Here is a 26,116-nt window from a genome sequence, read left to right on the forward strand (position 1 = left end):
ATTTCTGTCACAAAGATAGAAAAGGAACATTTTCCGAATTACGTCACCGATGTCTCATCTATTTTTTATCAGGCCAGGTTAATCACACTGCTCGAGTTGGAAGCCCTGTTGTGCAGGCGTATCCATCTCTTTATTTGAGTTCCCCGAAGCGTTACCATTTTCTTCTCCGGGAATTTCCCGGCGGAGTCCTTCTTGATGACGTACGGAAACAGAAGGGCAATCACCCAGGTGTGGGTTCCATAAAAGAAAAACATTCTATACCTGTCTCCTGAATATCTGCTTAACTCTGTACTGTTTTAGATGTTGCAAGAACAATGTGCGACATTTTTATGATACATAAAATGCCCCGTAGGAGGGCAGTGCCATCAGTGCACCTCATGCGGTGCACTGTAGGCATTACTTACAGTTCTTTGCAGCGTCCCTTCGGCCCTTAGATGCAACCCCTTTCATTGGAGAAACGAGTCCACAATTGTGTATGGGTACATATAGCGAAAATAAATAAATACAGCTTTCAGGAATCTGTTCAATTCCCCTTTTCAATCTCTTTCATTCCTTTTACTGTACCTCCGTTCATATTATCCTTCTTCCACCTTACTTTCCACGATCTCCTAACAATTGTTTCATAGTGCATTTGCGAGATTTTCCTCCTGTTACACCTTCCAACCCTTTCTACTGTCAAATTCCTTTTCAGCGCTAAATGACCTCGCCATAGGTCCCATTGCTTGGCCTTTGGCTTAAATTTTATAGTCCATTCCATAATACATAAAATGTTAATTTTTATGATGGAATGATGAACACGGCGATTTTAACATAACCCCAAACAAATGGAAAACAAATATTGTCGTTCAAATCTTATGGATCAATATTATCTTCTCTCCAGAACGCAGTAGGATTTTAACTTATCTTGCTACAGGTTTATTACCGGTACGTAATTGGTATGTTAGTTTGGTATCACATTTTAATTCGGCATTTGCCCCGTCATGCAAACCAAACTGGATAACGATTTCACATTTCAACATTTTTGTAATGAATTAAGATAAATTCATTCATTAAAACTTAGAGGCTGAGTGTCTTAGAAGGCCGATCATACAAGTCACCTACAAGCGAATCTTCTAAAAAGAGAAGCTACAATAGTCCATTTTGTTTGATGTTCCAAGATTCGTTAACTCTCTCTCTCTCTCTCTCTCTCTCTCTCTCTCTCTCTCTCTCTCTCTCTCTCAGCCAACGACATCCAAGATCATCTCTGTCGAAAAAAATATTCAGTCTCTTATTGATCGTTCAGAGATCGTTCTCTCTCTCTCTCTCTCTCTCTCTCTCTCTCTCTCTCTCTCTCAGCCAACGACACCCAAGATCATCTCTGTCGAAAATAGATATTCAAAGTCTGTCTCTTATTGATCGCTCTCTCTCTCTCTCTCTCTCTCTCTCTCTCTCTCTCTCTCTCTCTCTCTCTCTCTCTCTCTCTCTCTTTTAAGGAACCGTTTGGGTTTTCATTGTCTTCTGTTCACAATGGCACATGACTGGCTATTATCATAGCGCTATCTTTTTCATGCCAGCATTTTGTGGAGAGAAAATTTTCCTACAAATATACTAACGTTACAATAATAAACAGTTATACTCACACATACACACACTATCTATATATATGTGTGTATGTATATATATTTACATGTATATGTGTGTATGTATGTATATATATATATATATATATATATATATAAAATAGTGTGTGTGTGTGTGTGGAGAGAGAGAGAGAGAGTGATGAGGGATTCCCGTAAGTTCAGTAACTCACACTACTGTATTAAGTTGTCATTTGCAAAAAAAAAAAAAGCCCAGATTTATTTTCATATTAACTGAGCACGAAGATTCAATACACTAAGAGGAAAATATTCTGCGCAAATAAAAATACTTCCTGTTTACTATAGGTGCGCGTGCGCGCGCTTTTTTTGCATGTGCGCTCGTTTTTCTGTAAAGTCTACAGTAAGTTCGCGCAACTTTTTTTTTTGTGATATGTACATTTATGGTCAAAATTCTCATATATTTGTGAGTTTATATACCAAAGGTTTTTGTAAGCTGTAGGGAGAGCAATGATAAGACGTTCTTCCTTAAACAGAAATGTGTTCAGCTGAAATTACAGTGATTCTGGCTTCGCCTGAAAAACTTGTATTCCTGCAATACGCCGAAGAAAAGTACTCGCTCTCTCTCGTAGACTGAATAAGAGCAATTGTAGGGTTTGGATTCACTGTAGTTTACAGTGGATCCAAGGTAAAATGGTCTTTTATTAAGAGGTGTTCAAGGTTCGACTTTGGTGTTCTTAACATAAGAAACAAATTAAGTAAAAACAGATAATGCGCAGAAGTTTCTTCGACGCAGTCGAGTTTTCTGTACAACGTATAATCAAGGCCACGGAAAATAGATCTATCTTTCGGCGGTCTTGGTATAACGCTGTATGAGCCACGTCCCATGAAACTTTAACCACGGCCCGGTGGTGGCCTGACCTATATCGTTGCCAGACGCACGATTATAGCTAACTTTAACCTTAAATCAAATAAAAACTACTGAGGTTAGATAGGGCTGCAAATTATTATGTTTAATGATTGGAAGGTGGATGATCAACATAATAATTTGCAGCCCTCTAGCCTCAGTAGTTTTTAAGATCTGAGGGCGGACGGACAGACAAAGCCGGCACAATAGTTTTCTTTACAGGAAATAAAAAAAAATCGTAAAAATTATCCGCTTTTGTTTTATGGCGTCAGATGCGGTAAATATGTCTCGCTGTCGAACTTCTCAGTTCCAGAGGTCCTTTAGTCCTCACACCGCAGGACTTTGGAAGAGCCTCCCTACTGAGGATGTCGTATTGTTGGAACTTCGAAAGTTCAAGATAAGACGTAGTGTATTACTATCCTAATACAACTCTCCTTACATTTTAATAATTTACTTACATTTTTATCTGTTTAATTACTAATTTATTCATTTTTTTCTTTTTTAATAAGCGATTACTTTTTTCTGTATTTCCCTTTACCTTCCCTAACTTTTTCTAATGAACGCCATATTCTTTGGAAGCTTGAATTTCAAGTCAATGGCCCCATTTGTGGGCTTGTTCCGTATGAGTAGGGTTCATCTTGTGAATGATAATAATAATAATAATAATAAACACCAGCTAACTTGGTACGAACATCAACCTTAGGGAGTGACAGAAAACAATCAGGCAAAGATCCTCTGGGACTATGGTATCAGAACAGATAAGGTGATACGTGCCAATAGACCAGACGTGACGTTGATTGACAAAATCAAGAAGAAAGTATCACTCATTGATGTCGCAATACCATGGAACACCAGAGTAGATGATAAAGAAAGAGAAAAAATTGGTAAGTATCAAGACCTGAAAATCGAAATAAGGGTATGGGATATGCCAGTGGAAATTGTACCCGTAATCATGGGAACACTAGGCACGATCCCAAGATCGGAAAAGCTAGATGCTGAAATAGCTCCAGGACTCATGCAGAAGAGTGTGCTACTAGAAACAGCGCACATAGTGAGAAAAGTGATGGACCCCTAAGGAGGCAGGTTGCAACCCGGAACCCCACACTATAAAGAGCACCCAGTCCAATGAGATGACTGTGATAGACAACAACAACAACAATAATAATAATATAATAATAATTTCCCTTCGCCTGTTACTTCTTTTGAATAAGCACCATACTCTTTGGAAGCTTGAATTTCAAGTCAATGGTCCCTGTGGGCTTGTTCCATATGAATAGGGTACATCATCTGAATAATGATAATAAAAGGATACTCGTCTCGACTAAGCAGTCAGTAGTCCACATCCTCAGTAGCAAGACCGGTCTTAAATTCTGAAAACTTATTCTCCAGGTTACAGACTTCCTAGAAACCCGACGCGGAACCGTAACAGATCCTGCCTTGCCCAATTTTACGTACGTGTAGAAATCTCCCGTAAGGATTGAGGCATTTCCCTGCCCTAACCGTGTAGTCGGCCGATCACAGACTTCCAAGGTGTTAATTATAGAAGAATGATAATATCCCGGATAAGTCAGAATCCTTCAGAAAGAAAATGTGTCGCCTAACTGCTGGTGTAAACTTCTTTGTGTCTTATTTTTTATATATATTCACACACACACACATATTATATATATATATATATATATATATATATATATATATATATATATATATATATATATATAGAGAGAGAGAGAGAGAGAGAGAGAGAGAGAGAGAGAGAGAGAGAGAGAGAGAGAGAGATGTATGTATGTATGTATGTATGTATGTATGTATGTATGTATGTATATATATATATATATATATATATATATATATATATATATATATATATATATATATATATATATATATAGTATATAGCATGCAATAGATAAACTAATTCAGTCGTCCAGGTAATGTTCTTGTAATTTGAAGAGAGAGAGAGAGAGAGAGATTGATTTTAGTGAACTGGCATCACAAGAACTATGGTCAACGACGCTGAAATATCTTTTTTTTTCTGTTCAGAATAATTTCAACTGGGAAAGAAAACCTTAACAAAAATATATCTTAGACATCCAGAAATCCTTACTGATAACGAAGCACCAGAAAAATAAACAAAAATAAACAAAACTACAAAACATAAGAGTAAGAATTAACTGCCGAGTCATTCAGAGGCGAAATAAATTGGCAGAACAAAGGTAACAATCTGCGCGTGCGCAGCCGTGGTCCAGTGCCGTGTAAGGTCTGCCAAAAAGAAAAAATACAGACAGACAAATGTCAAGGTCCTCTTTCTTTACAACTCTGATGCCTGATTGATTTTCACCCTTGCTGTTGACATTTCTTTCATTTTTTGAGCGTGGTTATTGGCCCTGCATGATATTTCAGCAGCAGTGGTTTTTAAGTCTCTCTCTCTCTCTCTCTCTCTCTCTCTCTCTCTCTCTCTCTCTCTCTCTCTCTCTCTCACACACACACACACGCGCACTTACTGTAATATTCGTCAGATGGGCTACTTTTGCGCTGATGATAATTATGTACAAACTGTGATTATATATATATATATATATATATATATATATATATATATATATATATATATATATATATAATCACAGTTTGTACATAATTTATTTTATATATATATTACATATATAAAATAAATAAATAAATAAATATATATACTGTATATATATTTATGTATGTACATATATAATATATATATACGAGTATATATATATATATATATATATATATATATATATATATATATATATATATATATATATATATATATATATTCATACATAACTATATATATATATATGTATATATATATTTTTAATTATTTATTTTAAATATAATATATATTACATATACATACATACATTTATATACATACATATATTTAGGTATACATATACATACATATCCCTTCAACAGAGTCGCAGTCAGTCTCCATCTCACGATCTTTCCCCATCTGACTAGGAAACGAGGTAACGGAAAATGAGTTGAGTCCCGTCGGAATATTTATTTGCCTCAGTTTTCCGTTCCATAGCCAAGGACGTCCAGTGTTGCAGTCCGAGTTTAGTCAGTCTCTGAGGCCATACACAAGGATCTTTGGGATTTCAAAAGGTGTCTCACGCCTCTCATGGATTTTGTAACTCGGGCGGGGGTGGGGGGAGACGTTAGCTGGGCTTTTTTTTTCGACTTCTTCGGGAGATTTTATAGGGGATTTTGATTTTGTTTCTGTTTCTGCTCCGTAGGGGGTTAGTGCCGCCAGTCCACCTCATGCGGTGCACTGTAGGCATTACTTGGGTCTTTGCAGCGTCCCTTCGGCCACTAGCTGCAACCCTTTTCGTTCCTTTTACGTATCTCCTTTCATATTCTCTTTATTCCGTCTTACTTTCCACCCTCTCCTAACAAGTGATTCATAGTGCACCAGCGAGGTTTTCCTCCTGTTACACTTTCAGAACTTATTACTGTCAACTTCCGTTTCTGCGTTGAATGACCTCATAGGACCCAGTGCTTGTTGGCCTTTGGCCTAAATTCTATATTCAGTTCAATTCAATTCGATTTTGTTTCTGTAAATAACTGGGATTTGTTGTATTGAATATTTTGTAACTGAGGGGACGTGAGATTTTATTTCCGTAGAGGCTAATTGTGGTTTGTTCCACAGGAGGTTTTGTAAAGAATTTTTATTATATGTCATTAGATATTTTAATTGTGGTTTGTTCCATTGAAGATTTTTATCTGAAGAGACATAAACTGAGATTTTTTATAGCATTTAGATTTTATTTCTGTAAATGTTTTAATTGCGGCTTGTTGTATTTAAGATTTTATACCTCAAGAGGCATGAACTAGGATTTTATTTTATAGAATTTAGATTTTATTTCTGTAGATGTTTTAATTGCGGTTTGTTGTATGTAAGATTTTATATCTCAAGAGACATGAACTAAGATTTTATTTTATAAAATTTAGATTTTATTTCTGTAGAGACATAATTGTGGTTTGTTCCACTGAAGATTTTATATATGAAGAGAAATTAACTGAGACTTTTTTTTTTTTACAGAATTTAGATTTTATTTCTGTAGATTCATTAATTGTGGCTTGTTCTATTCAAGATTTTATATTTGAAAAGATATGAACTAAATTTTTTTTTATAAGATTTAGATTTTACTTCCATAGAGACTTCAACTGTGGTGTGTTCCACGGAAGATTTCATATCTGAAGAGAAATTAACTGAGATTTTTTGTTTTATATAATTTAGATTTTATTTCTGTGGCGACATTAATTATGGCTTGTTCTAATCAAATTTTATATATGCAGAGATATGAAATATGGGTTGTTAGAATTTGTGATTTATTATAAAAGATTCTTTATGAGGTCAGAAATCAGTGTGCGGTCAAGTTTGGGAGGCGGGCGGCTTTTGGTGCCTAAGAGGAAGAGAAAAACAGTAGGTGAAATGAGGGAATGAGAAGTGGCGATAGAAGGGGTAAACCCCCTTGGTCTGGTTTCCAAGAGAGAGAGAGAGAGAGAGAGAGAAGCAAGTCAACTGAAAATAGTGGGTTTAGTTGGTATAGACTAAGCAAGCCTATGTCTGCACGGTGCCTTGCTCAGAGGTACAGAAGAGGAGAAAGGATTGGTGTGGACCTTGAGATACAGTTCAACCAAGCGGAATGATCTAGACAAGACTGAATAAGAGTGAATAAGTTATTTTAGCTGGATTTCCCACCATTTTAAAACATAAACAAACTTCGTTTTTTAAACAAGACTGGAAAGCGGAACAAAGGCACAAGTAAACCAAATGATTTGCATATCATTTGAATAAACAGGATCCAAGTTAAGAGAGGCTGTGAGACGGCTCTTAGTTTTTCAACTTAGAGCCACACCCTCTTGGAAGTTCAAGTTACCACACCTTTCCTTGGCCTTTGTGCTGCGGTATGTAGATGAACTTCTCTTGTTTATGGAACACTGGAGAGTCCGTCTGGGAACTTAGAATTATGTAGAAATACTTCTGTGATTCGTGAAATTTGGGCTGCCGAGCCAAGCACTGGGGGCCCTTTCGGCCATTTAGCGCTTAAGACAGGGGATAAGAGGAGTTGGAGTTTAAGACAGGGGATAAGAGGGAGTTGGAGTTTAAGACAGGGGATAAAAGGGGGTTAGAGTTTAAGACAGGGAATAAGAGGGAGTTGGAGTGGTTGGACAGCGAGATAAAGAGATCCAGAAAATAAACGAGATGAAGTACAAGGATCTAAATTGTCGAACAGGGAGAAAACACCACAGATACACTACGAATGAATAGACAGAGAGGCTGAGCAGCCAAATGGAAGGAAGGAAGCGGGATTGAACTTAAAAGTAAAAGACTAAAAAGTGGTTGAAGCAGCTAGGGACGAAGGGACGCTGCAAACGAACCTTAGTAATGCCTATTATTTATAAGGTGAACCCTATTCATATAGGACAAGGCCACCACAGGGGACACTGACTTGAAATTCTTGAAGCTTCCAAAGAATATTTTGGTGTTCATTAGAAAGTAAGAGGAGGTGAAGGGAAACAGAAAGAAGAGATCCCACTTATTAAAAAAAAATAACCAATAAATTAATAAGGTGAAGTGTTCTTAATTACTTATCAGTGATAGAAACGCCACTAAAAATGTCTAAATATCTCTTGGTATGTAATGGGGAAATATGACACCATAAACAAACATCTTAAAGTAAAAATAAATATAAACAAGTAAAAAATGCGCCGAAGTTTCTTCGGCGCAATCGAGTCTTCTGTACAGCCAATACAGCATTTAATTAAGGCCACCGAAAATAGATCTATCTTTCGGTGGTCTCGGTATAAGGCCGGTGGTGGCCTATCCTACATCGTTGCCAGAAGCACGTTTATGGCTAACTTTAACCTTAAATAAAAAAAACTGCTGAGGCTAAGGGGCTGTAATTTGGTATGCTTGATGATTGGAGGTTGGATGATCAACAGACCAACTTGCAGCTCTCTAGCCTCAGTAGTTTTTAAGATCTGAAGGCGGACAGAAAAAATTTGGACAGAGAAAAATGCGGACGGAAAGACAAAGCCGGCACAATAGTTTTCTTTTCCAGAAAACTAAAAAGGGGTTTTTTAAGATCGTACTATTCACAAAAATCGATATACTACTTATAACCCATTTCGATGCTACGGTTGGCTGACCTGCGAAGGTGACCTCTGGTTATAATGTTTCGAAATCTAGTATCTCATGTTGGCAGCCCTGGGCATACGGAGAATTCCAGCTACGCCTAAATACATCGCGGTTGTATCTGCGCTAAGTGCGCTGTAAGACCAGACCCACAAAAAAAATTCTTCAGGTTAACTGTGTCTCTCTCTCTCTCTGTATATGTATGTATATATATGTATGTCTATATATATATATATATATATATATATATATATATATATATATATACAGTCTATGTGTGTATGTATATATATATATATATATATATATATATTATGTATATATATATATATATATATATATATATCTATATATATATATATACATACATATAGAGAGAGAGAGAGAGAGAGAGAGTTACCCTTAAGAATTTTTTAATATATATAAATTTTTTATATATTTATGTGTAATATATATATATATATATGTGTATATATATTTATATACATGCATACACATATATATACATATACACATATACATATACACATGCATACAGCATTCATTACCCCATACCAAACTTATAAAAAAGGGAAGGATCCTTCATATATAATGAAAAAACACCTCTCTCTCTCTCTCTCTCTCTCTCTCTCTCTCTCTCTCTCTCTCTCTCTCTCTCTCTCTCTCTCTCTCTCTCAAAATAGAAAACTGGGTAACAACTGAGATTCCCCGATAAACAAGAAACATTTGAAATAAGACGAGAAAGTGGAAAGAAAATGCCAATGTCACACAGTCATGCACACCTATCCTTGACATCAGTCGGCGACTTGGCAATACGAAATGAAACACCCCACCCCTCATCCCCATAAAATGGCGGGTGGGGGGGTCACTGGGCTCGGGCATACGAAGAACTTGGACACCCGCTATCCCCCGAGACTTTGGCCTAGGCTACTCTATGTCCAATCATTTATTTTGCACTAAAATAGACCACAATTCACGCAGCTAAACTGGCGCGAAAGAGCATCAGAAACAGTTATGAAAGACGCAAGGAGGTTGTCAGTGGAAAATATTCGAATGAAGGTTAGGTCAGGTCAGGTCAAATCAGGCTACAGCAGACATAGAAAGGCCTACCATCGAGGAAAGACATGAAAAGCCTGGGTCATGTAAACGGCAATGCGTTGAACTGTAAAAAGAGAATGGACAGTGTGAATTACATAGGCCTATGTGAGTCCGTCAGACCCACTTCCCAGGCAGTACATGGGTACTATCATTGGTTGTACCAAAACTCATCAAAAGTTTATTGCACCGAGTCTTGCAAAGACAGGCGGACAGACAGACAGACAGATATTATGACTAGCAGAGAACTTTCATAAACATCACTTGCAACAGAGAATAAGAAGTGCAAAAAATAATCTGAGAAACGTAGAGGGATTGAGCGAGCCTCAGATCCACCCACACCAGGAAGAATTGCACCATTTAATTTTCTGTCAGTTGAAAATCTGCAATGTTTACTTTGTTATAAGTTAGCAAAACGCTCTAGTCAGCTTTTGCGATATGATGGATTAAGACTATGAAATTATTTGCTATCTATACGACCAAACAATTACGTACACTGTCTAACACAGATTCATATACAGTACACCCACACAAGAATGATCATAATATTACATTCCTTCATATTGCTACGAATACCGCTCGCACGCACGAAGCAGAAAAACGGAAATGAGATGAATATAATAATTAGAAAAAGAAGGAAACGAAATATACGAACAGAATGGAAGCTTTACAAAGAGAGAAGAGGAAAGATACAAGGTAGAAAATGCCCTTCGGAGCGATCGGAAACGTCGGAGAGAGATAATACAACCTTGAGTTGCGCCTGCGCGGTGGTACTGAAGGCGGAGGTGAAAGGGCTCGATAAATATGAAAAAAAATTGTGGCCGAGGTGGAACTTGGGTTTCACTTGGCATATAATGGCAATATGTTCGTTACTTCTTTTTGTAGATTGTCAGCTTACTTATTATATAGCGTAAAAAACTTGTAAAAAACAGAAAATAAATGGCACCATACTTCGACCACAAAAGGCGGGAACGAGGTCGGGTTATACATCTGTCTAAATACATATTTCTATTTCCTTTTCCAGTGTTTTTATGGGCCACATGTAGTATAAAAATGCAAGAGAAATATTCAAGAAGATATTAAATATTCACCTACTAAAGATATTACTAAATACTGAATAGGAAAATAATATTTTTGGACAATACAAACACAGACGATCACGGAAGCACACTGGCCACTGAAAATCGTAATTACAAACAATCGAACTGTACAGCAAAACATTAATCATAGCCCAATTTCGTTGCAACAAATGCCAAACTAAAACACAGAAAATTCAACAGATAATTGGTTCATGCCTTTGAAAGCCAGCAGCTAAAGGCACATACCTTAGTTTTTCCATAATTACATGACATTTTCTCGCTTCGAAATCTTAATGGTACTAATTTTCTTCCTGTTACGAATCCCTGGTATTTGGTTTTTCCCCGCCAGGTTTAACCTTTCGACAGAAGTTCGTCTGTTTTTCTTGGACGAAACGAGCTCTTGTTTTGTTAAGAGCTCAAGCAAATGTCAAGAATAGGGAAGGATAATAATAAAAATTAATTGAATATAGAATTTAGGCCAAAGGCCAAGCAATGGGATCAGTGGGGTCATTCAGCGCTGAAAGGGAAATTGACAGTAAAAGATTTGAAAGGCGTATAACAGGAGGAGAGTATTGCAGTTGCGCTATGAATCAATTTGTTAAGAAGGCACAGTAAAAGGAACGAAAGAGGTTGCAGCTAGGGGACGAAGGGACGCTGCAAAGAATCTTAAGTAATGCCTACAGTGCCCCGCACGAGGTGCACTGACGGCATTACTCCCCTGCGGGAGATAATGATAAAGAAAAACGTTTGGAGAAAATGAGTTCACAGGGCTAGGCAGATCCAAAACAATGTTTTCATTTGAATTATTATTATTATTATTATTATTATTATTATTATTATTATTATTATTATTATTATTATTTTCAGTGTATTTTGCCCATTAAATCCAAGTTTCAGTTCACATGTATCTCTTGGTGTTGCAGTCTTACAAAGCCAAACAACCTGCTGGCCCACTTAACAATGCAAAAAGGTAAATTAAATGGGCAAGTGGGTTCATACGATCAGATGGGAGTGGAGACATGAACGAGAGAGGTAGAGAAAACAGGAAAAGAATAGGAAAAGAAACGAACGAATGTCGTAGGGAAGGTCACCGACGGAGGAACGCATTTACAGGAAAATGAAAACGCTGTAAATATCACCATGCTAGAATTGAATAAGATTGAATGAATCATATTGATTCCAAATGGAAGCAAGTAAAAAATGCGCCGAAGTTTCTTCGGCGCAGTCGGGTTTTCTGTACAGTGTATAATCAAGGCCACCGAAAATAAATCTGTCTTTCGGTGGTCTCGGGATAATGCTGTATGAGCCGCGGCCCATGAAACTCTTAGCCGTCTGTGGTGGCCTGTGTTGTTGTGTTGCCAGATGCACGATTATGGCTAACTTGAACCTTAAATAAAATAAAAACTACTGAGGCTAGAGGGCTGCAGTTTGGTATGTTTGATGATTGGAGGGTGGATGATCAACATAATTTGCAGCCCTCTAGCATCAGCAGATTTTTTTAAATCTGAGGGTTGACAGAAAGTGCGGACGGACAGACAAAGCCATCTCAATGGTTTTCTTCTACAGAAAACTAAAACGTATGGCAAAAAACAGATAGGAGCACTAGAAGCTCTTTAAAAACTTATTCTCATTTAGTTTTGTTTTGGTGGTTGGACTGAGGAAAACAGAAGCTTGTTCTTGTAGGCCTAACGTCAGTGTTTCATAAATTTTATGATTAAAGCGGCTTGAAAATGGAACTATACTCGTCTAAAAATCAAAATATAAAAATCTTTTGTAATATCACAGTTCCTTAAGAAGAACAGCTTATTAGAGTAATAGCAGAGAGGAAAAAATTATTCTCTTGACCAGATAGCTCCGAGCTAAACAGCTCAAGAGACAATTGAGATTCTTGATGCGCAAAGCAGACTATTTACTGAGGGTACACCAACTCATACAGTTAATTTGAACCAACGGGGATGATTATGCTATGTAATTAAGTGACTGTGTAAGATGACTGTCCTTTTTCAGTAGTCTTTTATATTATGAAATATATCTTGCAGTTGTAAAACGATGCTGGGTTGAATTAGGCCAACATTAAAGAAAGATATATATACATTTTTTTTTTTAGTTTATCAGTGCGATGACTGTAAAAAGCAGGCATTTCTGTGACGTAGTCGAACAATGATAATTACCAGTGTCTCCCTCTCTCTCTGCCGTGGCAGGAAATATAGGTTTATGGCGAAGCTGGGAGTTGAGAGAGGGCCATATACCATCGAGTGGCCTTCAGGAATCTGAAACGCAACTGGCTCCTTCCACGCTAACCTACGTCTGGCAACAGAAAACATTATCGTACTTTAGATTAAATTGTCATACTGTAGATCTGATTGTCGTACAACTACAAAGGCAATGGGCATCTGAAGGAAATTAACTGATTCTCTCTCTCTCTCTCTCTCTCTCTCTCTCTCTCTCTCTCTCTCTCTCTCTCTCTCTCTCTCTTTCGTGCGTCCGTGCGTGGCTAATTTAGCCTGCATGCCCTCCAAACGAGGTAATTAGAATTGCATTTAGATGCAAATAACTCTTTTGAAATCATTTCGTCATTTCAGATTTGCATAGCTGTCTACGTTTATGTGGCTGTCTACGTTTATGTTTATATATATATATATATATATATATTTATATATTTATATATATATATATATATATATATATATTTATATATTTATATATATATATATATATATATATATATATATATATATATATATATATTTATATATATATATATATATATATATATATATATATATATATATATGTAATTTTCGTTTGCTTTGAGGTACTCAGTCTTGGGTTTTTTTAGCAAACTATATTTTATTTTTACAGAACTTGTTCATTTCATTATTTACACACACACACACACACACACACACACAGAGAGAGAGAGAGAGAGAGAGAGAGAGAGAGAGAGAGAGAGCACTGTTGATATGAAACTGTTTTAACTGGTAATCCGGCACCTCCTCTCTCTCTCTCTCTCTCTCTCTCTCTCTCTCTCTCTCTCTCTCTCTCTCTCTCTCTCTCTCAGCAACGAACGGTATAAGCAGAGAGGAAAAAGTGGTTCAACTTGTACCCGAAATTTCTCTCAAGAATGTATAGTACTATTTTTTTATGGTCATGCAAGTATCGAGTTCTCTGCACAAGAATAACCACCTCTAATGTTGAGTCTCTAAGACTATCGATCAGATTCCCTCTATTTTCGGATGTTGCAATTCTTTAATATCTTTCCCACGTGACCTGTCTTTCCAATAAAGATGAATCGCCGTAGGGGGTTAGTGCCGTCAGTGCACCTCATGCGGTGCACTGTAGACATTACTTAACGTTCTTTGCAGCGTCACTTCGACCCCTAGCTGCAACCCCTTTCGTTCCATTTTACTCTACCTCCGTTCATATTCTTTTTCTTCCATCTTACTTTCTACCCTCTCCTAACAATTGATTCATAGTGCAACTGCGAGGTTTTCCTCCTGTTACACCTTTCAAACCTTCTTACTGTCAATTTCCGTTTCAGCGCTGAATGACCTCAAAGATCCCAGCGCTTGGCCTTTGGCCTAAAGACTATATTCATATTCATATTTATTAATATTCATAAAAATTAATAAGATGTATTAAATTAACATATTTGTTTTTCAGTGAAGGAATTTCACTCATTTTTTTAGGTGACCGAGAAATTGATGTGTTATTAACTAGTAAATTAATTTATATATATATATATATATATATATATATATATATATATATATATATATATATATACTGTATATATATATATAATATTTTTATTTGTTTTTTTTTAATAAGTGAGATCTCTCCTTTTCTTTTTTCTTTTTAATAAGTGAAATTTCTCTTTTTTATTTTTTTAATTTTATCTCATCTTTTATTTAATAAGCTTGAAGGATTTCAAGTCAATAATGTATTTTGGGCTTGTTCCATATGAATAGGTTTCTTTGAACAACATGAACACAATAATAATAATAATAATAATAATAATAATAATAATAATAATAATAATAATATTCTTTGGAGGGAATTTTAAGTCAGTGGCCCCTCTGGTGGGCTTGTTCCATATGAATAGGTTCATTTTCTGAATAATAATAATAATAATAATAACAATAATAATAATAATAATAATAATAATAATAATAATAATAATTAATAATAATAATAATAATTAATAAGATTATTGGTCCCTTTGTGTCTGCTTGATTATAATGATTTGCTCATCTGGAAAACTTTCTGAATAATAATAATAATAATAATAATAATAATAATAATAATAATAATAATAATAATAATAATAATAATAATAATCAAAATATGATTATTGTTTGCCAGTATATTTGCTTCGATTATAAGTGGTTTGCTCATCTGGAAAACTTGCTGAATTAATAATAACAACAATAATAATAATAATAATAATAATAATAATAATAATAATAATAATAATAATCTGGTTATTGTCTGCCAGTGTCTCTATTTCGTTTATAAGAAATTTGCTCATCTGAAAAACTTGGCTAGACATTCAGTTCCCGGAAAATAAATGATCTCATTAAGCTTGCCAATCACAACTGTGGCTCCCAACGCCTTACGAAAAACAACGCCTAGTACCAAACAAAGCACCGTTGTTGGCATTCATTGCCAAATGTTGCGATAAGCTATGTAGGGCAGCTTTCGAGTATGAATGAAGGTGAGTGACGCAATGTTGCCAGCTGCGGTGATGGAAAAAACGAAAAAAGGTATTTGCCCGAAGGCCGTCCATCCAATTACTCTTATATATTCTTAAGGGAATTGATACGTACGTAAAGACTATTCATTAATGTTTCTTACACATGTATTTTTGTGTATATCTCATTTTTAAAAATCTATTGATACAATAACTTGGACTAAATCTGACAGAAAATTAAATTCGATACCAATAATTTGTAGTAAATATGAAAGAAAATTAAAATCGACTGAGACGGATAACTTGTACTGAATCTGAAATTAGTCTTTGAAAATTGCCAAAAGAAAGGCGAGGTTGCCTTGGTATTTTCCCAATCAAAGCGAGATTAGTTGTTGAGGCCAAAAACAGAATCAGCTTCTTTGGGTATTGCCAAAACAAAAATGATTAGAAAATTGCCGCCTCCCCAAATAATTATTAGGAAGTTGCTTAGAAAATTGCCGCCCCAAAAATTATTAGAAAGTTGCCAAAACAAAAGTGATTAAAAGATCGCGAAAAGAAGGGTTATTAGAAAATTGCCAAAACAAATATTAGAAAAATTTTTAAAATTTTTTAGATTACTGCCAAAATCAAAATCATTGGAAAATTACTAAACAAAAATTATTAGAAAATTACTAAACAAAAATTATTAGAAAAACTGCCAAACAAAAATTATTAGAAAATTGCCAAAACATATGTTAGAAAAATGTAAAAAAATTATTAGATTATTGCCAAAACAAAAAATATTAGAAAGTTACGAAACAAAAATTATTAGAAAAATACAAAGCAAAAATTATTAGAAAAATTGCCAAAACGAAAATTATTAGAAAATTGCCAAAACAAAAATTATTAGAAAACTGCCGAAACAAAGTGGGAGTTTTGCAAAATAGGCGCCAAAGTAAAATAAGACTATATAAAATTGCCAAAACAAAATTATTAGAAAACGTAAAAAAAAAATTACTAGAAAACTGTCAAAACAAAAATTATTGGAAAATTGCCAAAGCAACAATTTTAGGAAATTGCCAAAACAAAGTGAAATCCCTACAAATAAAATCCGAAACAAAACGAAACACTTCGGAAATTGCCTAAAAGAAAATATGAAACAATCAGAGAGAGAGAGAGAGAGAGAGAGAGAGAGAGAGAGAGAGAGAGAGAGAGAGAAGGGGGGGGGGGGACTCAAACCGTTTCTCCAGCTCTTGCAGACTTATACACTGAAGCAAGAATGTTTCCAATCTCCTTGAACTTTACCAGGGCCTCTGGCTGGGTGGCTTGGCTTTGTTACGACACACCCATTAACTCAACCGCGAATGTTTGACAGTTCAGAAAACGCAGTTTCGTTCTTCATTTGTGGACCATCTGCATTGCTAATGATTTTTACACATTCTCTGTACGATTCTGTTACGATTAAGCTTCCTGAATCGCTGGTTTGTCGGTTAAATATCGTCAGCTGTCATCAGCTTTTATCGAGTGTTTGTGTGACAAGTGGTCAAGTTACAGCCGTATTTAAGTGAAAGGAGCCGTAAGAGTTATGCGTTTTCCACTTAGATGCTAAAGTCCTTCCGTCAGTGCACCTCACGCGTTGCTCTGCAGGCATTATACTTAAGGTTCGGCCCCTTCGGCCCCTAGCTGCAACCCCTTTCATTCCTTTGACTGTACCTCCATTCATATTCTCTTTCTTCCATCTTACTTCTCTCAACCCTCTCTTAACAATTGTTTCAACATTACTCTCAGTGCTAAATGACCTCGTAGGTCCCAGCGCTTGTTTTCCAATTTCCAATATTCGAGTCATGAATGAGACGGGCTACTCCCGGAAGGGGAATTTAGGCAAGTCCTCCTACCCACGTTCCTCCAGCGCTCTCGAAAAGGTCATCTTCATGGGTTGTTGAGAAGGTTGGGAAAAACCAAAAATCTCAGAAATTTGACGATGACGACTGACAAAAATCAGTCGATTTCCAATGAAGATTTCCTTTTTTTGTAATCTTTTCATTCTCTCTCTCTCTCTCTCTCTCTCTCTCTCTCTCTCTCTCTCTCTCTCTCTCTCTCAAAAGCTGGGGGTTTTTGATTAGTCAGTCTTTAGTTTGCGAGAAGAAAAGTTAAGTATACCTTAGTTTTACCAGACCACTGAGCTGATTAACAGCTCTCCTAGGGCTGGCCCGAAGGATTAGACTTATTTTACGTGGCTAAGAACCAATTGGTTACTTAGCAACGGGACCTACAGCTTATTGTGGAATCCGAACCACATTATAGCGAGAAATGAATTTCTATCACCAGAAATAAATTCCTCTAACTCTTCATCAGCCGGCCGGGCGAGAAGAAAAAAAAAAGGGAGAGAGAGAGAGAGAAAGAGTGAGAGAGAAACACAGAGAGAGAGAGAGAGATGAATAATGTTGTTTTCCAATTAGCCTTACACCACGCACACTTCCCAGGCAATAAACCTTACCTTGTAACCTAACATCGCTAACTAGTATCTCAGAACGTGGCTTCATTTAACTACAAAATTTAAAGAAATAGAAACATTCAAAGATATTTTCCATTCACGAGTCAATATTCACGACCACGAAAATTATAATGGATCATTAAAAAGTAGATTTCAAACCAACGTAAGGTCTAGGAAGTTTAATTATTTTCGTTCACGTTTAACGCTAATTGAGGTGGGATCTACATCACCTTTTGTGTATAATTTGAATAATCGTGAGGTCGCCATCTACATAATTTGCATAAATCTACATAATTCTACATCCCTAATCACCTGGCCATTTAACATGGTGACTATAGATTATCACAACTTTCGTGATTACCTGTAACGAGTCAACAAAGCGTCAGATATAGACCTACTATCAACTTCCGTGATTTTGAGTCCAGATACTGCTTCTCTTAATTTCTTTCGTCTTGTAAACAACACCAGATATAGGCCTATTGTGAACTCTTAATGCTTCTGAGTCATTTTATATACACATTCATAAAGGTCTATTTTGTATACACATTCATAGAGTTCTATTTTATATACACATTCATAAAGGTCTATTTTGTATACACATTCATAGAGTTCTATTTTATATACACATTCATAAAGGTTTATTTTGTATACACATTCACAAAGTTCTGTTTTATATACACATTCATAAAGGTCTATTTTGTATACATATTCACAAAGTTCTGTTTTATATACACATTCATACATCTGCCATCGAATACAATCTCAAGTCCCCACTCCTTTGGAGTCTGTTTGTTTTGTCTTCGCCAAAATCCTGGTCTTAGTACTAGTAGTAGTAGAAGACGGGAGATCCCTAATTAGTAGTAGTAGTAGTAGTAGTAGTAGTAGTAGTAGTAGTACTAGACAGGATTTGCCTCTGAAACGGCTCAGTCCTCAAAGCCTCTAACACTAGTTGTAGTAGTAGTAGCAGTAATAGTTAGGATACTCCTCTGCAACGGCTCCTCCCCCAGTACGAGTGGAAAGCTGCTTTGCCTTCCCTTGGCTCGACTCAAGGACACTGGCGGCAATTTCCATGACACTATGAGGCCCCAGTTCGTGATACTTCGCCCACGCACTCCCTCTTACGCTCACCTGGAGAGGCAATGCTGCCCTCCCTGGACTGGACGGGACTTTTCCCTTTTTCCTAACCGGATGGAGTGAGAGAGAATGTTGTTACACACACTCGCTCATGTGGAGCAGTTATGATTCTTCTTTATTGGGCTGGCTAAGTTAGAAGTAGACCTAGTGTCAGACAGCACTAAAACCTCCATTTGTTTCTAATCCGGGAGAGAGAGAGAGAGAGAGAGAGAGAGAGAGAGAGAGAGAGAGAGAGAGAGAGAGAGAGAGAGAATCCCCCTGGAATGTTGTTACACACTCTAGCTCATGTGGAGCAGATGTGAGAGACTATTCATTGTCTCTCTAACTGCTCCATGAAGCGCTGGTTAAGACAGTAGTAGACCTAGTGTGAGCTAACACTAAAACCTCCCTTCTTTCTAAGAGAGAGAGAGAGAGAGATACTGAAATCAATGGGCTCTGGAACCCTGTTAGCAATAGGGTTTAAAAAACAAACAAGAGAGAGAGAGAGAGAGATACTGGAGTCAGTAAGCTCTGGAACCCTGTTAGCAATAGTTTAAAAAAACAAACAGGAGAGAGAGAGAGAGTCATTATTCTCGAGATGTACAAAAAATGAATATACCTATTGATAAGGAAAGCACTGTTACTGAAAGCATCCCAAGAAAATGATTTATCACTAATAATCTGACAATAATCAAGAACAAATGATTCTTAAGTGCTTGTTATCTTTTATTGAGTGGTCGTATTTTCAAGGCACGCCCCTTTCTGAAAATCCTTGAAAATTAATAATATTTTGTAATGTACTTTGTACCAAATGGAAGGCATATATATATATATATATATATATATATATATATATATATATATATATATATATATATATATATATATATACATACATTTATATTTATATTGTAGATTAAATCATTAAGTCTCCCCTTTCCCATTCTGACTCGGAATGGGGACGGGGGTTATGTGGAGACATGTTCCATGAGAAGAAATGATCCATCGTCCCGGAGTTGTGACGCCAGATTGGATAACAATCAGTCAGTTATTATTATTATTATTATTATTATTATTATTATTATTATTCAGGACCGGGCATTGATACCAAAATTTAGTGAGAGAGAGAGAGAGAGAGAGAGAGAAAATGCTATAGACCAGGAAGGACTTCTAAGCCTGTACACTGATTACGAGAGAGAGAGAGAGAGAGAGAGAGAGAGAGAGAGAGAGAGAGAGAGAGAGAGAGAGAGAACGTCTCTAGACCAGGAAAGACTTCTAAGCATCTACAATGATTACGAGAGAGAGAGAGCGAGAGAGAGAGAGAGAAAGATCCAGACCAGGAAAGACTTTTAAAGCATGCGCACTTATTACCTCGCGCTCATTACGACAGTCTGAGCAAGGCTGACAGGTAATAGCATCTGCGCTTTTCTCACTGGCCTTGAAACTACAGACTGATATGGCGGGGTTCCTGAAGGTGGGCTTAGACCTTGTACTTATTATAGTACCATCTCAGACTGTAATCTTAACGGGGATGGAGGCTGGTGACTCGCAGATGTAAAATTATAAAAATATAAATAAGAAAGGAAAATATTACACACTAATATGGCGAGGTTCCCGAAGGTGGCCTAGGATTATAGTACTATAGTATACTAATTATAGTACTAGAGTATACTAATTATAGTACTAGAGTATACTAATTGCTTACTCTCAGACTGTAATTTTAACGGGGGTGGAGGCTGGTGACTCGTAATGTAAACTTACAAAAATATAAGAAATAAAAAAGAAAAATCTGTAAATAATCCAACTGGTAATGCTTTGTGAGGCGCAAGATTCTTAGCTGATTAGGCCTATGACATGGCTTCCTTATGTCATTACGAAACAATGAAAATTGGAGAGAATTTTTACCCGATCTTGCAACTCTGCTGAAATTTTGAACCATCAAAAACCGACATTAAATTTAGACATTTTTAACTGAATGGACAATTGACAAAGGTGTTCTTCAGATCCTGTTCTTCTCGAGTTCTGTGTACTCTGTTGGTTGTGCTCATGCGTGCTGCCTCTTTGCTTTCCGGTTTTATCCTATAAATCTCAACAGAAACCTACAATGTTCTTTGCTTATGAATCTTAATGACTTTCTCAGGATACACTGCGGCTGGTCTTTAAAACCATCGTCTGTGGTTAACCACACATGGTTCCCTGTAGGCCTATCCAAGGTCCTTCAAAACTCGGAATATATTTGAAGGACCTTCAGTCTACCCAAGGTCTAGAGACCTTGAGTCTACCCAGGATGAAACTTTCTGCTCGAATCAAAGTCTACGGCTTATCAGTCATGTCTTGAAAAGTCTTGCATGTTATTGGACCTTGTATTTATCAGTAGAAGGTCTCTGTTGGTTGTGAGAGTCCAGAGTTCCACAACAGGTTCTATTTTACAACACTTACGGGTAGCCACTAGACCAACTCTAAACTTCGTAAGTTTGAAGGACGCCACCATGAATTTCAGTCGTCATTTTTATTATTTCATATCCCATCAAGAACATTGTTAACTGAGCCGAGTTCTTTAATAAATGTCATTAGCCCACACGTAAATGAGTAACAAATTAAACGTTGCTTGGCTTGAAAGCGTAAAATTCTTAAAATGTCCCAAAATAAAACAAGAAACAATCTAAATGACCATCACTGACCCCCACTATTACCATAGCTCATTCAGTAGTCCCATGACTTCGAACGTTACGTAATTCGTTGTGTAAATTGCATTTTGTTACGTTTATCATAACTGAAACAGCTTTTGTATGTATTGTTGGCAAAATGTCCCAGGATCAAGTTTAAATTGGTATCGTTTGAGGCTAATTCAAGTAAAAGCTAGTGTCATGGTCTAAACCGGGAACTGGCAGACAATAATACAAGTTTTTTACCCTCGCACACACACACACACACACACACAGAGAGACACACACAGAGACAGAGAGAGTCCAAGAATTTCCTATTCTTTTGGACGAGGATTACGAGAGAGAGAGAGAGAGAGAGAGAGAGAGAGAGAGAGAGAGAGAGAGAGAGAGAGAGAGAGTTACTGCTCGACGAGTTTTAAAATTGAAAAAAAATATGTTTTTACTTATTTAATGTTCAAACATTCAGTGTTCTAACGAGTTTCACATCAACTGCAATCAGCTTTAAAGTGAGTTTTATTCTAAAGTTTATTCTTCGAGAACTTAATAAGTGACTCTTCTGCAAAGACCAAAAATATTTAAAAGAGACCATAAAAGTGTTATGTCCCTTAGATGGGCTACAAAAAAAAAAAAAAAAAAGAGCTAAAAGTTGATAGCACTGAGATTGTAATGGTCGTATACGAGTGTAATGATACGTGCTCAGGCAAATGTATGTATGTAGAGAGAGAGAGAGAGAGAAGAGAGAGAGAGAGAGAGAGAGAATGGTGAGTTTCACTCGGAGAAGATGGTTGAACTTCCATTTCTCTTTGACGAAGATTTGAGAGAGAGAGAGAGAGAGAGAGAGAGAGAGAGAGAGGTTCATAACCACCTATCCCTTGAACGTGCCATGAGAGAGAGAGAGAGACATCCAAGAACCTCCTATCCTCTTGGACGAAGATTGTGAGTGTGTGTGAGAGAAGGGGGGGAGTCCAAAAGCCTCGTAATCTCTTGCGTAAAGATTGTCACTTGTCACGCAACAAGAAAGTCATCTTCACTCGCCTCAGGCAAAAGTGTTTTCGTAGCTGACGCTGTCCCTTGTTTAAGAATGAGTCCAGCTGTCATTGCGCTTTGTTTAAGAAAGAGTCTGTCTCTCACTGTGCCCTGTTTAAGGATGAGTCTAGCTGTCATTGTGCCTTGTTTAAAAATGAGTCTAGCTCTCACTGTGCCTTGTTTAAGAATGAGTCTATCTCTCATTGTGCCTTGTTTAAGAATGAGAGTAGCTCTCATTGTACTTTGTTTAAGAATGAGTCTAGCTCTCATTGTGCCTTGTTTAAGAATGGGCTCAACAATTACAACAAAATTATCAAAATAAAAATCTAAATTACAAGTAGTTTCCTGTAAATTTTGAAGCCTTATAGGTTATGTTTTGAAGCCTTATAGGTTATCTGCATGCTGTTGTAATGATCTATGGGCCTAACAAAAAATCTAAGGCTCCTGAGATGTAATCTACTGTAGCTTACTAAAGATTTATTCTTAGAGATTACCTGTTCTTTGGAGAATAAAACATGATTCTTTGAACTATATCGAAAAGATAGATATCAGTTTCAGTGATTCTTAGTATTGACATCAAGGCCTATGAAACTCACTTTTGAGCTATTATTTTTCTTAAAGGTCGTTCTGATTGATTTCGGTGCGTTTTTTCACATTTTAATTTTTTTCATATCATTTTATGAGTTTTCTTGTCATTTTGGCATTTCAACGGGAAAGTTTTGAAAATTATTCATCACCGGTGTTCTAGAATTGGGATAGAAATTATATTTCCTGACAGTTTGCATATAAACGATAGATTTGCTCTTCAGAAACATACTTCGTCTATTTTATAAAACAAGGTGTTTTCGCAATCAAATAAGAGAGTTGTAACGCTAATTTTAATTGTCATAAATCAATCAATCAATCAAATAAAGAGAAAAATATGCACCATGTTAGGTTACAAGTTAGTGAACTTAGAACGAAATCCCATGCAGTCGTGCAGCACTATTTGTAAGCATGGCTGCACCACATCGCGTGGCTGAGTTGATTTCGTAGCTTGGATATCTTGCAACACAGGAGTTGCAAATCCTACGGGAGTTACTTCTTCAGGAGTTAATCCTTCAGGGGTTAATCCTACAAAAACTCCCTCCGTAGTCCATTCAGATGTAAGTCGGGTATAAACTACCCTGATACATAATAGATGTGGTACTAACACCTCAAGATGTCACCTGTGAGTTAATGAGAACCTCGTAATGGTTTATTAATAGCTGTTAAGATACTGCGTCCATCCTGAATATGAGCAGTCGATCAAGAGTCTCTCTCTCTCTCTCTCTCTCTCTCTCTCTCTCTCTCTCTCTCTCTCTCTCTCTCTCTCTCTCTCTCTCTCTCATTTGAAAAGGTGAATATTGCACGGTTTAGTAAACTGAATTAAGAGTTAGGGCGAATCGTACCAATAACATGATCACTAGACCAAGAGGGCCTCTCTCTCTCTCTCTCTCTCTCTCTCTCTCTCTCTCTCTCTCTCTCTCTCTCTCTCTCTCTCTCTCTCTCTCATTTGAAAAGGTGATAATGGCGCGGTTTAGTAAACTGAATTAAGAGCTGGGGCGAATTGTACCAATTAACATGATTGATCACTACACCTAGAGGTCCCCCCCCCTCTCTCTCTCTCTCTCTCTCTCTCGTTTGAAAAGGCGAACATGTCACAGTTAGTAAACTGAATCAAGAATTAGGACGCGTGATACAAATGCTATCTTTGCTACTGTTACAAATTATTCATCCAACCACCTGACCCAGTTCACCATCCGACATCTTTACGTCAGCAAAGTCTGTTGTTTTCTGCTTCTCTCTGTGACTAAAATACTGCACAGATTCGCGGACCCTGACTTAAAACCCCTGACAAGATTCTCGCCACGAAACAATGGTAATGTGATATCTCTGAGAAGAAGAAGAAGAAGAAGAAGATGGGGTCATTCTTCTTCATCGAATATCCCACTAGAGACCAGGTCTCGTTTGTTGCTGTCACAAACACAAGCAAATGCGGAATAGTACGAGCAAGGGAGCCATTTCAAAGGCATATCCGGTTTATTATTATTATTACTACTACTGTCATTCCCAACGGTTGTGACTCAGAATACGTGACTAAGTTGCTTGATGTGATCTCTCTAGAACCACTTAAATGCAAACAAGGTAACTATGATAGTATAGAATATAGCACTCAGGGCTATATTCTATACGTGCTTGTGGAGAGAAATTAGTTTCATTCTCTGAGTGCTTGTGAAGGAAGGAAATTAGTTTTTCATTTATTTTTAGGGCTTTTGATGAGCTAAACTCAAGTTGCTGCCAAATATTCATTACATTTTGTACGTTATGTCATATATAAATAGGTGGCCAAGGCTTTCATATGAAGATGAATGTTTATTCGTGTGTTGCTTTCAAAGGAAAAATAGCTTTTTTTTTTCTAATCTCGCATTAATATAGTAGCGTTTATTTCATGTAAAGCATACATATATATATATATATATATATATATATATATATATATATATATATATATATATATATATATATATATAATGTTTTGTGTGTGTGTGTATTTATACACACACACAGTTTATATTTATGTATAAATATATATATAAACTCAAGTTTCCATGTACCTCCTTAAAATGAATGAACGATTTTGAAGAAAGTACAAAAATTATATATCCTAATGGATAAATAACAGTAGAACTGCACAAAAACTTGAAAGCATTCATTGTACCTCACGATACCTGTGACTGACACGGCCATTGCCAAGTTCTTTTGCATGAGAGGGTGTGCTTTGCATCAGAGGGTGTGTTGTTAGATATTTCTTCATTTAAAAGCGAAGAGAAATATAGCTAGAGTCGTAAAAGTCGTGAAGTTTTATAGGCCAGAGATTCTGAACTCATGAAGTTCCCACACGTGCTGGTAATTTTTTTTTTTTTTTTTTTTTGCTAAGGATCTCCGTTGGTTGTCACATCTTGAGGTCCACACCAGACTCTTATTCCCTTGCAGGACTCGGCCGCCTTACGGAATTTGGACAAGGAACCTTACTGGCATACCTCGTAGGGGGTAGTGCCGTCAGTGTAACCTCACGCGGTGCACTGTAGGCATTACTTAAGGTTCTTTGCAGCGTCCCTTCGGCCCCTAGCTGCAACCCCTTCCATTCCTTTGACTGTACCGTTTACTGAAGTTTCCATAAATTCCTTGGAAAGATTCTTTTATGAAATTACGTCTTTTGAAATCACAGCGCGATCTTATCAACAGATTTGCACGATCGTTTAGGCTGGGTTTATATATCTTTTC

At 36.7% G+C, this 26,116-nt stretch overlaps 2 protein-coding genes across 4 annotated transcripts in view; one reads left to right on the forward strand and one right to left on the reverse strand.

Annotated features, from left to right (window-relative positions):
- LOC136826668 (coiled-coil domain-containing protein 39-like) overlaps window positions 1–26,116 on the forward strand; it is a 139,394-nt gene that overhangs the window by 79,278 nt on the left and 34,000 nt on the right. The gene's annotated exons all lie outside the window — the stretch shown is intronic.
- Window positions 1–26,116, reverse strand: part of LOC136826667 (solute carrier family 53 member 1-like) — a 73,121-nt gene that overhangs the window by 45,169 nt on the left and 1,836 nt on the right. The window contains exon 1 of one of the 3 annotated variants that reach the window (XM_067084021.1): window positions 13,011–13,033. The exons of the other annotated variants lie outside the window; for them this stretch is intronic. The gene's annotated coding sequence lies outside the window, so the exon portion shown is untranslated. Of the gene's footprint in view, window positions 1–13,010; window positions 13,034–26,116 lie in introns of those variants that run through there. 3 annotated transcript variants of the gene reach the window in all.

Source organism: Macrobrachium rosenbergii, chromosome 41 (assembly GCF_040412425.1).
Source record: "Macrobrachium rosenbergii isolate ZJJX-2024 chromosome 41, ASM4041242v1, whole genome shotgun sequence".
Taxonomy (NCBI): Eukaryota; Metazoa; Arthropoda; class Malacostraca; order Decapoda; family Palaemonidae; genus Macrobrachium; species Macrobrachium rosenbergii.